Source organism: Meleagris gallopavo, chromosome 3 (genome assembly GCF_905368555.1).
Source record: "Meleagris gallopavo chromosome 3, MGAL_WU_HG_1.1, whole genome shotgun sequence".
Classification (NCBI taxonomy): Eukaryota; Metazoa; Chordata; class Aves; order Galliformes; family Phasianidae; genus Meleagris; species Meleagris gallopavo.
The window spans coordinates 52,440,286-52,456,748 of record NC_139406.1 but is presented as its reverse complement, the minus strand read 5'-3'; the positions used below and the strand labels follow the sequence as shown (position 1 = coordinate 52,456,748).

Here is a 16,463-nt window from a genome sequence, read left to right as displayed (position 1 = left end):
AAACACTAATTTTCATTTTATTTTTGTTTACTTATATTCAAGATGAAGAAAGGGTAGCACTTCTTACAACCAAAAATTCAGGGAAACCCCCACAGGTTTTTTTTATTTTTTTTCCAATTTACTTTTACTTTTCTATTTACTTTTAGTTGGGCATGACTTTTTAGAGACATAGAGTTCAGAATTTTGCAAGTAAGTGTCAGAGCAGTGGGCAATTATGCAGACATATACATACTTTAAGGATCCAAAAAAAATGTTTTCAATCCAAGAAAAAACAGAAGTTAGAATGAATATGAAGAATCTGTTTCTACATCTTTAGTTCGTATTCTACTGACCAAAAAAAAGATTGAAAGTGATTTTCTAAAGTCTACTGTAAAACAGAAAAGAACAAATTAAAATAAACATTAATTCCCTTTCAAAAGTTTTATCAATGTTTTTGTATGTATTACTGTATTAAGCAGTATGCTTTGATCAACCCCCAAGAGAGGTGGAAAAAACTGATGCAAAGAGTGAGGAGAAATGGAATAAACACAGACAAATAAAGATTACTTCCAACAGAAAGTTCCTGTTTTCTAGAATTACTCATTGCTTCAAAGATAATATCTATAAGCAAAAAGATATTACCTTGCATTACATCAAAATAAATGCATCTGCTATAATTCTGCAGCCTAATAACTGCCAAGTATTTCTTTAAAATATTTTTGTTAAGAATTCATGTCTGCTTGCAAATCCTGAAATAAATACAGAACTGGCAATCGTGGTACATCCTGTATCTTTAAAAAATATAGCAATATAAGATTTACTGTATTGGTTCAAATTAAAGTATTTGGGTGGATGTAAAACATTTAAGTTATGCTTGTGTGCACGGGGGAGTTTCATTTGGCAGAACAGCAGAGCAAAATGTTTTTTCTTTCCCTCAAAGCACTGAACAGATACTTTTATTTTTGTGTTATAACTTAATCCAGCTGTCATTGCAATTCATGCTATGGTGGAAGATATTCTTTTTTTTTTTTTTTTTTTTTTTTTTTTTGACTCAGAACAGTTCATTAAGTATGGAAATGACAGAACTAAACTCCTATTTATCATATAACTAAAAAAATCAATCTTATTTCAAAATGTCACAGAAAAAAAAAAATTTTCAAGTTCTAACAACAGTAAACATCAAATAGTTCATAACAGTAAAACACTGATAACTAAAACGAATACATAAAAGTTTTAGACTGGCCATACTTGATAGGCACAGCATTCCACCTGAAAGGAGCTCAATTCTGCTGAAGTCATTGACAATTTTCCTTTGTACACAGGGGCTGAGATACATATACAAAAAGTCAAAGAAATGTAATATAATGTAGCATCACATGAAAAATTCAGTCTTTACCAGAAATCATTAAGTTTTCTATCAGTCATCCTGGTCACTGTACGAAAATATTTTTAATGAAGAATGACATATTAAATTGACAGAATCAAACATCATCAATTCCAACTCCTACCTTTTTAGAATTTTGTCCTTATACAAATGGCTTTTTTCTAAATGCTTCTGCAATAATCCATTCAATTTGTACATCCAGTAGGCACAAACTCAAAGAACTGATTGGCAATGCTCAGTTACATTCACTGTGGTGTCAAAAGTGCAAATAAATTAATAAATTAATTAAATAAAAATAAAATAAAAAAATCTTCCAGCTACAGCTTGTCACCAGTCTGATTTCCTCTACACAGAAGTGGGTGTCCAAACTTGCCTTGGCCACATGAATGGAGATGAACTGTCTTGGGTTACATATAAAATATATAACATAGTTTATATAAGTAACAAGACTTCTTTTATTTTTTCGTATTTTTTACTGAAAAAAAAAAAAAAAGAGGGTAACAAAAACATAGAACTATTGAGTGGGATATTTGTCCTTGTTTTTGTGAAACTAACACATTGGCCCCTGGTTTGATGGAAGCGGCTGCAATTTTTAGTGAGCTCTCAAGGTGCCCCCTCAGAGGTTTTGATCTAATTTTATTCTTCCTATGCTTCATCCTTGAAAACAGCTGTTCACAAAGGTACGTACTGCAAAAAAACAATGACATGAATAAGGCATGACTGTGAAGAGAGGGATTTTTCCCTCTGCTAAGACACAGTTTATAAAAGTCTAGTAAGAAGATACAATCAATTTTTTTTTTTTTTTGAGTTGAATGTCTTGTTGCAACTGTATACAATCCTTTTGAAAATCCTCAGGTAATATATTTATGTTGACTGAAAGTGGAGTTGCAAGCATACAAAAAATGATGTTTTCTTTTAGAAATCTTGTGTATTTTTCACTGTTCACAGGACTGTGTTTAGCAAATGTATTAAAATACATTTTCATACTTCCTATGCCACAGCTGTTAAAAAACTACTTTAACACATTGACTGTGGAGACTGTAACTGTTTTTGTGCTGGTCATTGTTTTTGCGCTGAGGTGCAAAACAAAATGAAAACAAAATAAATTGGGTAAAAAGACCTTTGCACTTTTTTTTTTTATTTTAGCTATGGAGAACTAACAGCAAAACAATTCTTTGTAATGTTTTGGGCTCTTTCCCACACAGTCTTTGCTACTAGAAAAACTGAGCAGAGGATATATATGAATATAGTGCTGTGATTTACAAGTTTATATGCATATATGTAAACATCTGCATGTAGAAACATGTGTCTACAAGTACATTTACACACAGAAGCACATGAACAGTTTCATACTTCAAGTATTTTTCTTTTATTTATATTTTTACTTGATATATACATTTTGCTTGTTAGTACTTTGTTAACACTGTAAATATTTGCCAGTCATACAATTACTGGATTTAGCACACAGCCATCATAAAACAGACTGTCTTGCTGACAAATTATATGATTTACAAGCAGAATATGGGAATTTTCCACACTTCTGAAAGAAAATCATATCTTGCTTAAAACATATTTTTCCTTCAGATAATGGTAGGGTAAATAAGCCAAAAGAAGTTTAAGCACTTTTCATAATAATTCTGTTTTGAAATGAAGACTGTGCATGTCATTTAATTTCATAGTAATTAAGAAGACTAGCTGTGAAACTCAAAATAAAATTAAATGGAATTGCTATCAACCAACCTTAGACTGGAAAAAAAAATTCACGTCTGTAACAGATTTGCTGAACAAATATACCTGATGGTTGCTACAGTCCTTGGACAGTGGAATTCAGAGGTTTTTTTTAGCTCTCACTCTATAAAAAGATTATAAAATTTTAAATGAAATGTGCACGACTGAGAGAACTAGTACATTTTCCAACTCAGGCTATACGAAGAGAAAAAGAGAAAAAATATTTCCATATATTTTCCCCTTCAGTTAATAAATGTCTTAATTACACACAGACTGAATAACATGCCTATATCTTTACAGAAATATAAAGACATTCATGGAAAGCTTATCCAGAAAATAAATTATTACTAGAAAATAATGCTTTCATTGAAAGCTTGACAATGTTTTCTTCCTCCACATTCAAGTGAAATGCATTTAATTCAGTCTGCCAGAAATGCCTATGCTTCTGCTCTGTGAAAAATACGCTTATAATGAAAATAAATATTTGACAATTTACTGAATACTTAGCAGAAAATCTGTAATGAATTGACTGTGTTGTAGTTCACTTTAGGTTTGGGCTGTTTTTTTGTTTTGTTTCTGTGGTATACTAGAAATAGCACAAAAAACAGATTATACCATTCTGTGGGATGTTGTGCATGTCCCTTAAGACACAGTGCTTAGAAATAAAGACAACAGAAGTCAGCTGTGGAATAAATGAAATTCAAAGCAGTAATAATAAATAATAGGTTTAAATACTAAGTCTTCAATGCAAAAGTGGAAAGCAGAAACCAAATCAGAAATATCAAATATATCATAGAATCACTCAGGTTGGAAAAGACCTTAAAGATGATCGAGTCCACAACAAACAAATTTCAAATGGTAACTAATAAGTTGAAACCCAGAATAATTCATTCTGCACCTGCAAGAAAAATCAGCGTCTTAGGTTGCTCGAATTTTTCTTGCAGGTTCAAACCTTCAACAGCTTAAATTCTTTTTGTAAAGAATATGTTACTACAGAGTTCATTCAAAAGATGACTCCTTTGAGCTAGTGTTCATAGCATTCCGTGGTTCAAACTTTGATACATATATGGCTACTACTGCCAGGCTTATGTCTTGAATCTCTTTTGCCCAAACAGTTCCTAAAGGAAAAACCGAATCTCTTGCCTTTTCTAAGCACAAGAGAGCCAAACAGACTAGATAACAAGTGAACAAGAGTTGTTGCACCGTGCTTCTAACTAACATGGACTGATATTAAGCATTCTTGCAGGTTTTGTTCCAGGCTTTTATTTAAAAATGCTAGTTTATCTCCGATATGACAGATCTTCATTTCAGAAAAATGATAGAAATATATCACGTTCTGTCAAATCTCAGTTTCACAAACAACTTTTAGAAAGTTTTGGATCTGGACAATAAGAGATGCGTATTTCCAGTAGACTGGAAAGCTCTTCTATGCCCTAGGTCTTCTCAAGTTGAAAGATGCTGGCAAAGCAGGCTGGTAAAGGTACTGAAACCAAAGACATTACACCGCTATCTATCTTCTATATAGTCATGCTTCAGTTTATACAACCACAGGCAAAGGTTGGACAAAGGAACTGATAAAACACTCCGTAGAATGTGGAAGGCCTCATCCCCTCAGCCTTTAAAAAAAAAAAGAAATCATGCTTAATAAAGCACTACACTACGGGAAACATAGTATTCATAAAGGAAAAACACCAAATAACTTGCACTGCAGAGAGGATGGATTAATGATCTCGTGAAACTTTTCTAGTTTATAGCTTCTCTAAGTATCTGCTTAATTTCAGCGTGCCTATGTCTCTTGGATATCCTTATGCGATTTCTCTTTCTGAACAAGAAAAGCAAAATTAAATGCAGACCTACTCTCTAATATATAGAAAAACTGCAGAAAAAACACCCGCTGCATACTTAAATAGTGCTAAAGGAAAAGTTACATTTTCTAGGAAAAATGGGGGAAACCGGCCTTGACAAAATATGTGCTTCATGTTAATTTTACGCATACAGTAGCACCAATTTGTAACTCAGGTTTCTCTTCTCATCATCCTGAACTACATTATCACTTTTCAGATCCTTTCAACAGCAGTCTACATTGAGAGGCATGGCAGCAGAAAAACAACATACAAGATCAATTCTTGCATTAAACATAAAAATATATTAAGAAGGAATTTATTACAAAGCAATAAAGCCAGCACTGAATTTGTTGAGAAATTTACACCACTTACTTTTCACAGCTGATGCCCACCTACTTCAAAATAAAATGTCTGCTAATGGCAAGTATTGCCTTTTATTGCACAAAAAGAAACTTAGTACATCAGTCTCTGCATTGCTATCCATTATTTGTTACAATTAAGTGGTTGGATTTCCTCTTGTATTAAAAAAAAAAAATATATCTTTAATATGGCTTTAATATATTTTATGTAGGTCTTAATTTCAGCAAAGTAGACTGTGATAAAGAGGAGTTGGGCATGCATTCAAAAGAAAATATTTTTGCAATACAGACCGTTAAAAGCTGAAACATGTTTATCACATCACAAAATTTAACCACCATCATTTTTCCTATAACAGTAAAAGAGATAAGATGTCAATGCTTCCATTGAATTATTAAGCTTTAATATTTAATGATCATATGAGCCATTCTCCCTTACCCATGGAACATCAAACAAATAAAAGAGCTTTATGCACTGCACTAGCATAATGAACGCTCTTTGAGATTAGGTTTGGGTGGAAGGAAAGAGGGAAGCATCTTTAACAGATTGGATTCCCATTTTCCTATCCTATTTCCAGATACATTCTGGAATGCTGCTAATAGATTTAAAACAAACCACTTTCTTGCTGATCTTTAAAAAAAATCAAATCAAATCAAGCAGCTGTATTTCCTATCACTTCCAAGGAAGAAGGTTATAATACTTATTTTAGCAGCCAGACAGAGAATATTATGCCAGGGCTCACTTACTGAAAAACTGAAGTACTGAATACAAGATGAGCATAAAAATAGATGGAAATGTAACAATAATATATTTTTATTATTATTTTTTAAAGAGAAAACAAAAGGGAGAACTAACTGTTCTGAAATATCATCTCAACCAAGCATACAAGCACCGACCTCGACACCATGACAAATCAGAGATGGAGTATAACTGGGATGTCAAATGAGCCTTTCTAAACTGTTCTTAAATAACATGTTGAAGGTCCCAGCAGTAACAGAACGATGGAAGTGGGCTTTTATTTTCTCAAAATTAATGCTGGAATCAAGCTAAACAAGAAAGCTTGGTTGGTCCTGAGCCAGACAACGAGTTAAATGCTAACATCTGCGATGTCAAAACTGTAGCCTTTAAAAATTTTAGGCACATAGGATGGTCAAATGAGACCATCGTACGTGAGAAGGGAAAACAGATGACAGCAGACTGGGGTAACTGGAGACCATGGGACTGGTGACCTAGTTTGAGAAAGAGGGAAGGATTCCTGCAGCAGAAACTCTTGGGACAAGAGACTGCACGTAGACACAGACTTGCAGAGATAGTGCACCAGGAACACCAGTTTACTGCATAGCCTATCAGAAGAAGGGGGGCAGAAGACCACATATATTTTTAGCTCTTCATTTCACTTTGAAAGAATTTACTTCGCTTCTGTATTCTCTCTTCTTATATATGCTCCATTAATATTCCTAACAGAAAGAACAGTGTCCTCCAAAGTATTCTGAGTCATACTCAAAATATTCTTCTCCTTTATACTGCGCTATTTATCAAATGAAGTTTTTTCCAAAATTAAATCCACACCTCAGTAAGTCTAACAAAGGCATTTGCATTTGACACGAGTATGATTTTTAGCCTGCTTGTAACATGTAGGGTACACATTACTACAAGTATTATTAAAACAAACAAAAACCAACACAGGTAACCTCATCAAACATGTGGGCTGATTTTACTGGACTGTTTATTGATGTCTCCAGATAGAGACCGTCCATTGTCCCATGAAAGGAAGAGGAATGACATTAAAACAAAAACAAACCACACAATTTCTAAAAAATACAGAGCAAAAACAAAGCGGTTCAGACAAAAATGCACGCAGTGTAGCAACTTGAAAAAAATATATATATACACACACACATAATTCGTATAATTATACATAAATATATACACAAAGGACCCATCACTAACAAATAAAAATCATGTTATCTATGCAATCAGCTGATGGAAAATATTTGAGAATTTGTGATTTTGAATCCATTTCATTGGCATCAAATGACAGTTTTCCAAATCAGTGCAAAAACAAGATTACCACTATAGAGACATAAGCAAGCTAGCTTTAAATTCACTTTAGAGTAATCATAATGCAACATCAGGGAATCAGGAATTACCAGACCTACCCATAGGACTGCTTTTTAGGTCTAAGGTTCTACCACAGTTGTTTTAGGGCTACATCACTATCAAAGCCTTAGATTGTAATCACAACAGTGATTTAGGTATGATTAGAGAAGTTACAGTCCCACGTTTGGAATGCAGCAGGGAGGAATCCTATCCAATTTTACCACGTTAGGCTGTACTCTGGAACAAACAATGCTGGCTGGGAGCAGCAAGGCAAGAAGAAGCCAGCCTGAGATTTTCACATGGTGAAACGTCTTTTACACAACAGCCTACTAAACTGAGTGGCTCACTGCTACACCAGGACAAAAAAGCGTTTCAAAAGAGATGTCTGAAATGAAAAACAGGTAAAACTGAAAGATCGTTTCTTTGACTGCTCTGCAGACAAAAGTCACGTTTATAGAGGCATAAGGAAAAACCTCATAATGTCAGGCAAAAGGATGTGAACGGCTGTCTTGCGCTTTTCCCATCAAAGTTTCCTTTCTGCTCGTTCCTGGGAATAGCTACCTTCAAGACAAACCACCACTCTCTCCTTCAGCTGAAAGGCTCCCAAGTAAATTCTGTTAGACATACACAACCACAGAAGCCTTTTAACTGTCTGTGCTCTTCCTTTAATGATCAAAGTCTTGAGACAAAAAACTGTGGTTCTTTCAATGAAATTTTTAAGAGCCTGTGGTTATTAGAGAGCACTTGATTTTTTTTTTTCTTCTAAGTGAAAGATAAAAACAACGACTTGTTAATAATTACAGATCACAATGACATCTTGGAATTACTTCACAAAGAAAGGAAGTAAAAAATTCTATCTACATGCATATGCAATAAAACAAGGAACTCAAGGTAAACAGCAGAAGAGTGCAGCCAGCTCATTTAGCCTATTTACAGAAAATGCAACATTCAGAAAGGGTTTTATTTTTAAGTCAATAGCTCTAAGGACGAAGTATTCCAAGGCTTAAAGAGACACTGTGAAAAAGATCAAAGGATTCAAAGGTAAGGGTAATATTTCCAGGAGTGTGATCTCACTTCAGAGCTACAGACTGCAGATCCTGTGTTTCACTCCACTGATGACTGCTCAGCAGTTCAAAGTATCTAACCCACCAGTTTAATATTTCTGCACAAAGAGTGAAAAGCTAATAAGAGTATTCTGAGATTTATCAGGGTCATACTTTGCTGCTTTCCTAGGCTGAATAGACTTAATGTATTATGATATAATTCATGATAGATATTATCAACAATGTGAAGAAGAAACAGCATTAGTGCCAGTGGCAAGAAACTCTTTTCACTCTTCAGAAAGTCTACTGTCACAACAATAAATCAATAGATAGCTTAATCTTGCCTAGAAAAATGCAAAATATGCGGAGGAGAAAAAAAAAAATTAGAATTAATGCTGTAATTCTTATAGTTGAAATGAAGATCAAAAAAGAAATGCCAAAAGAAAGAAGTTTAGGATTCCTACTAGTAAAGGAAAAATGGGCCAAAGAAGAGGGGTTTTCAACCTCTTCTTGACACTTCTACACGGCACTAAGGGACGCCGTTTACAAATGGGTCTCTGTAGGTCACATTGATGGTTGGACTTCTATGATCTTGAAGGTCTTTTCTAAACTAGATGTTCTATGCCACTATGAAAATGTCTTGACAAGACAGAGGTCAGTTGTCCCAGCTGAACAGCAAAATTGTTATGAAATCATCCCATCCTAGGGTTCACATTTTTGAGTTTAATGGAGGAAGAAAATAAATAGCTAGCATAGCTGTGGGTTACACTTTAAAAATTAAACAGTGCTTGTTCCATTTTGAAAGTTCATTGGCTTTTAACTTGTACTGAAAATCCTTTCCAGACATGAAAGTGGACAAGTCAATTTCCCAGCCTTACCAAGCAAGGGGGAAAAGAAACTACAGAAAAGCCAACACAACACATCATCTATGGCTATTAGCATCACACATTTATCAGAATTTGGCTGGATATTTTCCTCTGGGACTCACGCAATATATATTGTCTTAGTACTGCAAATCAATTTGAAAAAAATCATAGAAAAACAAGTATCAAGGGAAACACTAGTTCATTTCCTTCATTCAAGGCAGGATCAATTGATTCTACAAAATTTCTGACAGATAAGTAACTAAAATGATTTTAGAGAGATCTACAGATCTGTCACATCTTTCTCACAGCTTATGGCAGAACTCAGTTATACCTATTAGAAAAAAATCTTCTTACCATCTAATCTCAGTCTTTCCTTGCTACAATCTAAAGACCTTGTTTCCTGTCCTGTCCATATCAGACAGGCAGAGTATTGTATTCCCTTACTTTTTCCCTATCTTTAATGTATCCAAAAGACTTACTGTGTCTCAACTCAGTCTTCTCTTGCCTAATCCAAACACTTAATTCATAGTAATGTCTGTCCTATTTTTATCTCCCTGATAATTTTAAAATGTCTTCTGTTGCCCTAGCATCCCCGAAGTGTACTACCCTAAAGAGAAGGGATTAGATCATTTCTCATGCTCCTATGGACAATTTCTGGGTAATGACAAGAAAGGGGAAAAAAAAAAACAAAGATGGTATTAAGATCAGAATTTTTTAGAAGAAATCAGGAGAACTCAAGAGAGAAGCTTTTTTTTTTCTGGGAGAATCAGCAATTTTTTTTTTTTTTTAAAGCACATGACCTATTTAAATACACTGCTATGACTCCACAGGCATCCCTTGGAGGGGAGAGAATAAAATAAAATGGCACAGGCAGAGCGAAGCATCTGGCAAGTTCCTGGACTGTGTTAAGGATAAAAATCCTTAAATAGAAGATTTAAAAAGCTGTTAGGAAGGAAGGCAGCAGTAGGTTTGATTCAAATCAGTGGGGAAGATGGAGCATTCACAAAGGAATGATTCTTTAATTTTAAGAAAATAAGGAAGAACACAAAATGAAGAAATTGAGCTTCAAAAAATTAAACTTCAGGCGGCTCAGAGAACTGATGTGTGAGACCTCTTGCAAAACCCTTTTCATCCATGAAGCAGAAGGACATTTCTGTAAGTGCAAAAATCAACAGGACTGGCTTGCTCTTCAGTGAAGAGAGTGGCACTATACACTCATCCCTGAAACATAGGAGCATCAGTGTCTTCTTTGTTGGCACATAATTAGAAAGACGTAGTGCTTAAACATCTAGAAAAAAAATAATAATACCAAACAGAAAAAAAATCGATTAAATAATAAAATGTTAGATGTTAAGTCTGTTTAAATTTACCATAAGGTATTGAGAGCTGGCTGGATCAGCCTCAGAATTATTCATAGCTATTTTTGAGAACTTCTAAGAGGAAGCAGTGATTCCAAAAGACTGGAAAACATTTAGTGACTAGCTTTAAAAGTTGGAAAAAAAGATGGGGTAGGGAACTAGAGACAACAATTTAATCTCAATTCTCCCAAATATGGAATAAAAATAATCTGGAAGTATTCGTGAGATAAGAAATTGAGTAATATGTATACCTGTCAAGAATAAATTACTTCAAATCTGTAAGAAATATCCTTTCTGACACAGTATCAGACTTTGTAAAGAGAGAAACAGAAAGGGTATCATTTACCTCAAATCCAGTAAGCTTTTTGACATTGTTTCTCATGGGATTTCCATAAGCAAAGGAGAGAAAAGATAATACTGCAAAAGGAAACAAGTTCCAATACACAAGCAATGCTAAATTTGGAAGGGATGCAAGCATGCTAAATGCAAGACTACACAAAGTAATCTTAAAAAATTTGAGAAAAACATGCAGAAAATTTGAAAACAATTTATTAAAACTAAGGGGGAATTCTAAACCTATAACATCAAAAATACAAGACAAACAATCATCAGCAGGGTCACAGAACTGCAGAAGAGAACACTGAGGTTAGAGCTGATCACAGAATCATCAAGGATGGGAAAGACCTCCAAGATCATCTAATTCAACTGTCCATCTACCATCAATATTTCCCTACTAAACCATGCCCTTTAGTAACAAATCTAAATGGTTTCCTGAACACCTCCAGAAATGGTGAACTCAACCACCTGCTTGGGCAGCCTGTCCCAGCACCTGACCATTCTTTCAGAGAAGAAATTTCTTCTAATATCCAACCTGAATCTCCCCGGCACAACTTGAGGCCATTCCCTCTCGTCTTATTGCTAGTTACACAGGAGAAGAGGCCAATCCCCACTTTGTCACAACCTCCCTTCACGTAGTTATAGAGAGCTATATGGTTTCCCCTGAGTATCCTCTCTTCTCCAGACTGAATAATCCCAGTTCCCTCAGCTACTCATCGTAAGACTCGTGTTCCAGTTTCCCCAACAGCTTCATTGCCCTTCTCTCGACATGCTCAAGGGCCTCAATATCTTTCTTGTAGTGAAGGGCCCAAGGCTGAACATAGAACTCAAGAGCCTCGGCTGGCCCAAGTACACAGGAACAATCACTTCCCTGCTTCTGCTGACAACACAATTTCTGATAAAAGCCAGGATGCCACTGGCCTTCTTGGCTACCTGGGGACACTGCATTGAATTGAGCATCAACCAACATCCATTTTCTCTATACATTCTTCCAGCCACTCTGCTCCAAGCCTGTTGCATTGCCTGAGATTGTTGTGATCAGAGTCCACAACCTGCCACTTGGTCTTGTTGAACTTCATCCCACTGACCTCAGGGATATCCAGCCTGTCCAGATCCCTCTCAAGGGTCTTCACTCCCTCAAGCAGATCAACACTTCATCCCCAGCTGGGTGTCATCTGCAAACTTACTGAGGGTGCACTCAATCCCCTCACACAAGCCATCAATAAAAATAATGGTCAGGCTTCAATACTGACTCCTGGGAACTCAACTCATGACTGGTCACCAGGCAGATTTTATTCCATTCACCACCACTCTGTGGGCCTGGCGATCCAGCTAGCTCTTTACCCAGCAAAGAGTGTACCTGTACAAGCCATGGGCTGCCACCTTCTCCAGGAGAATACCGTGAGAGACAGAGTCAAAGGCTCTGCTGAAGTTGAGGTAGGCTCTATCAACAGCCTTTCCCTCATCCACCAGGCAGGTCACTCGATCATAGAAGACTAGGTTGGTCAGAAAGGACCTGTCTGTCTATCATGAACTCATGCTGGCTAGACCTGATCTCCCAGTTTTTCCACACATGCTATGCGATCTCACTCAAAACCATAACCTTCCCACATGAACCATAACCTTCCCTGGCACTGAGGTCAGGCTGACAAGCCTGTAGTTTCCCAGGTCCTCCCTGCAACTCTTCTTGTAGATGGGAGTCACACTGGCAAGCCTCCAAACCTCTGGGACCTCAGCATAGCAAAGGTTATGCAGTTGGGTGAGAGTAATCCCAGATATGTATACAGACTGGGAGAAGAACTTGAGTGTAACCCTGCAGAGAAGGACCTGGGGGTCCTGGAGAATGAAAAACTGAACATGAGCCAGCAGCGTGCTCTTACAGCTTGGTAAGCCTGGGCTCCATCAGAACAGGGGTGGCCAGCAGGGATAGGAAGGTGATTGTCCCTCTCTTCTCTGCCCTTTTGAGGTCCCATCTGGAATACTGCATCAAGGTCTGGGGGCCCCAATATAGGAAAGATGTGGAGCTGTTGGAGAGGGTCCAGAGGAGGATGTTCAGGAGGCTGGAGCACCTCCCCTACAAAGACTAGCTGAGGGAGACAGGCTTGTTCAGCCTGGAAAAGAGAAGGCTGTGAGGAGACCTCATTGCAGCCATCCAGTATTTCAAAGAGAATTATAAAAAGGAGAGGAATCAACTTTTTACTCAGGTAGACAGCAATACAACAAGGTGGAATAGTTTTAAGCTCAAGGAGGGAAGGTTTAGATTGGATGTCAGGAAGTTGTTCTTCACAGAGAGAGTGGTGACATGCTGGAACAGGCTGCCCAGAGAGGCTGTGGATGCTCCATCCCTGGAGGTGTTCAAGACCAGGTTGGATAGGGCCCTGGGCAACGTCGTCTAGCACCAGATCTGGAGGTTAGTGGCAGAGGATTGGAACTTGATTCTTTCAGTCCCTTTCAACCCAAGCCATTCTGTGATTCTATGATCCTCGCCTACCGCTCCCCCAAGTTGCATAGCCTCAAACCTATTATGGAGGAATACTTGGGGAAGAGAGGTAGATAGGGAAGGAGTCTCCATACAATGCCAAACTGGGACTTGTTTCCACTCCTTATCTTTTAGGCCTCCTCTCTGCTCTACAGTGACAGGGCAAGGGCTCCATCACTGGAATGTATCACTCTGCTGCCTTTCTTGCAGGTGCAGCAAGGAATTACTCTACCAGTCTATCTCTTGCTCACACTTCCTGACGCTCCTTAACCTCTCCCTCTCCTCCTTGAGCTCTGCCATCATACTGAGCTCACATTTCACACAGGTGGTATCGCTGCTGCCCTTCACCAGTAGCAAAAGGCTCATGCACTCCCTGCAGATGGAGATCTGAACAGCCACATTTTTGGACAGGAACTCTAGGTCACAATATTCTTTTTGGCACGAGCTTACTGCCTAGTGGAAACCATGGCTAGATTTGTTGTCTGGAGGCAACGGATAGGTGAGCATATATTCATAAATATTTCTCACTCACCTCCACTTCACCCCAAGAACACCATGTACTTCTACATCCCCAAAAGGTTTACCGTATAAGTTTTTTAATACTTCTAGGTATCAAAAGAACTGCCTGTCAGCTGATCATTTGGCAACCAACCATCAGGGTGGGAAGGAAGATATTCAAAAAACAAAACTGAGCCATATATCCCCCAAAATACATGAACCTAGTTGAGTGTATGACCTCTCACATTACATTAGTAGCTTTTGATTTTAATTCCTAACTTATATCTGCTTTGCAACTTTGAAATTTTCCTCCTATTGTATTTAACAATTTCAGTAGTGAAATATAAATGTAGATCTTGGATGTCTTTATTGCAAACAAACAAAAGAAAAGCCTGAAGAGTCTGACAGTGTATTTTTAAAGATTACATGTAATGACTACAATGAAACTGCTGAAATTCATATGTTATTCATTCAGCTTTACTATCACAGCAAAAAGCTTTAGATTAATTACTGCTGCAATATATTTGAAGAATGACTAAGCCAACTAATCTCATTCATCTATAAATGGAACAGCAGAAACAAGAATTTTTGAAGAACTTCATTTAGGATTGCCAAGGTTCTACTGACAAAGATAATCAGTATAAAGGAATTAGCACTGTATATTAATGTAGTAACATACTGCTGGCATAAGTCCAGACTTGGAAAAATACACAAATCATTACAGAATAAAGTATGCTAGCTCCATTCTAAGGCTTATGACTACGTGACTGCATGTCATAAAATCTACATTCTTCAGTCGTCTTAGCTGGCTGCAGCTTTAAGAGCGAGAACAATCAACTTCAGTAATGACAAAGGTACCATACTGGTAGAAACATACTGAAAGAAATTGCAGAGCTTGATAAAGTAAGTGGGAGACTTTAGACTTAAGTAAAATTTTGCTTTCACAGTCCTTAAGTGCAAAGGTCCAATGAACAAAATATGTCTATGTCCTTACCAAGAGACAGACATCCAGACAACTTTGCAAGTTTGTGCCTAACTAATATTAAAGTGTTACAGAAACAAAACTCTTGAATAAAATCAGAAGCTAAATGAGAAACTAAGCACTTTAAAAATTAAAAATAAAGAATCAATATCTTTATTAAACTTGCACAATTTAGATTTTTTTTACACTAAACAATGCAGAATGACCTAGCATGCACTTCATACAATTTTTCACATATTGAATAAAGAATCACAGAATGGCCAGGATTGGAAGGGACTGAAAGGATCATGAATCTCCAACCCCCCTGCCACATGCAGGGCCACCAACCTCCACATTTAATATTAGACCAGGCTGCCCAGGGCCCCATCCAACCTGGCCTTGAACACCTCCTGGGACGGGGCATCCACAACCTCTCTGGACAGCCTGTTCCAGCACCTCACCACTCTCTCTGTAAAGAATTTCCCTCTGACATCCAACCTAAATCTCCCTTCCCTCAACTTAAAACCATTTCCCCTTGTCCTGCAGTTATCAACCCTTTCAAAGAGTTGATTCCCCTCCTCTTTGTAGGCTCCCTTTAGGTACTGAAAGGCTGTATGAGGTCACCCTACAGCCTTCTTTTCTCCAGGCTGAACAAGCCCAGCTCCCTCAGCCTGTCCTCATAGGGGAGGTGCTCCAGTCCCCTGATCATCTTTGTGGCCCTCCTCTGGACGGTCTCCAACAGCTCCCTGTCTTTTTTGTACTGGGGGCTCCACACTTGGACGCAGTACTCCAGATGGAGCCTCACAAGAGCAGAGTAGAGGGGGACAATCATCTCCCTGTCCCTGCTGGTAATCCCTCTTTTGATGGAACCCAGGATACCATTTGCCTTCTGAGCCACAAGAGCACACTGCTGGCTCGTGTTAAGTTTTTCATCTGTCAAGACCCCCAGGTCCTTCTCTACAGGGCTGCTCCCAAGGACCGCTCCTTCCAGTCTGTATGGATGCCTGGGACTCCTCTGGCCCAAGTGCAAAACTCTGCACTTTGCTGTGTTGAACCTCATCAGGTTCACCTGGGCCTTTCTAGCCTCTCAAGCTCCCTTTGAATGGCATCCCTTCCTTCCACTGTGTCAACCGCACCACTCAGCTTGGTGTCGTCAGCAAACGTGCCGAGGGTGCACTCGATTCCGTCATCGATGTCATTGTTAAAGATGTTAAAGAGCACCGGTCCCAAAGCAGACCCCTGGGGGACACCACTCGATACCGACCTCTACCTGGACACAGAGCCATTGATGACCCCCCTCTGTCTGTGGCCTTTCAACCAGTTTCTTATCCATCAAGTAGTCCACCCATCAAATCCACATCCCTCCAATCTGGAGATAAGGATGTGGTGGGGGACCATGTCAAAGGCCTTGCTCAAGTCCAGGTAAATGACATTGGTCGCGTTTCCCTTGTCCACCGATGCCATCTCTCCATCATAGAAGGCCACCAGCTTGGTTAAGCATGACCTTCCCTGGTGAAGCCGTGCTGGCTG

The 16,463-nt window shown here is 37.9% G+C and overlaps 1 long non-coding RNA gene across 1 annotated transcript in view; it reads right to left on the bottom strand.

Annotated features, from left to right (window-relative positions):
• Window positions 1–2,003: 2,003 nt before the first annotated feature.
• LOC146544712 (uncharacterized) overlaps window positions 2,004–16,463 on the bottom strand; it is a 42,151-nt gene continuing 27,691 nt past the window's right edge. The window contains exon 3 of the long non-coding RNA XR_014882491.1: window positions 2,004–2,050. This is a non-coding gene — a long non-coding RNA (uncharacterized LOC146544712). The remainder of the gene's footprint in view (window positions 2,051–16,463) is intronic.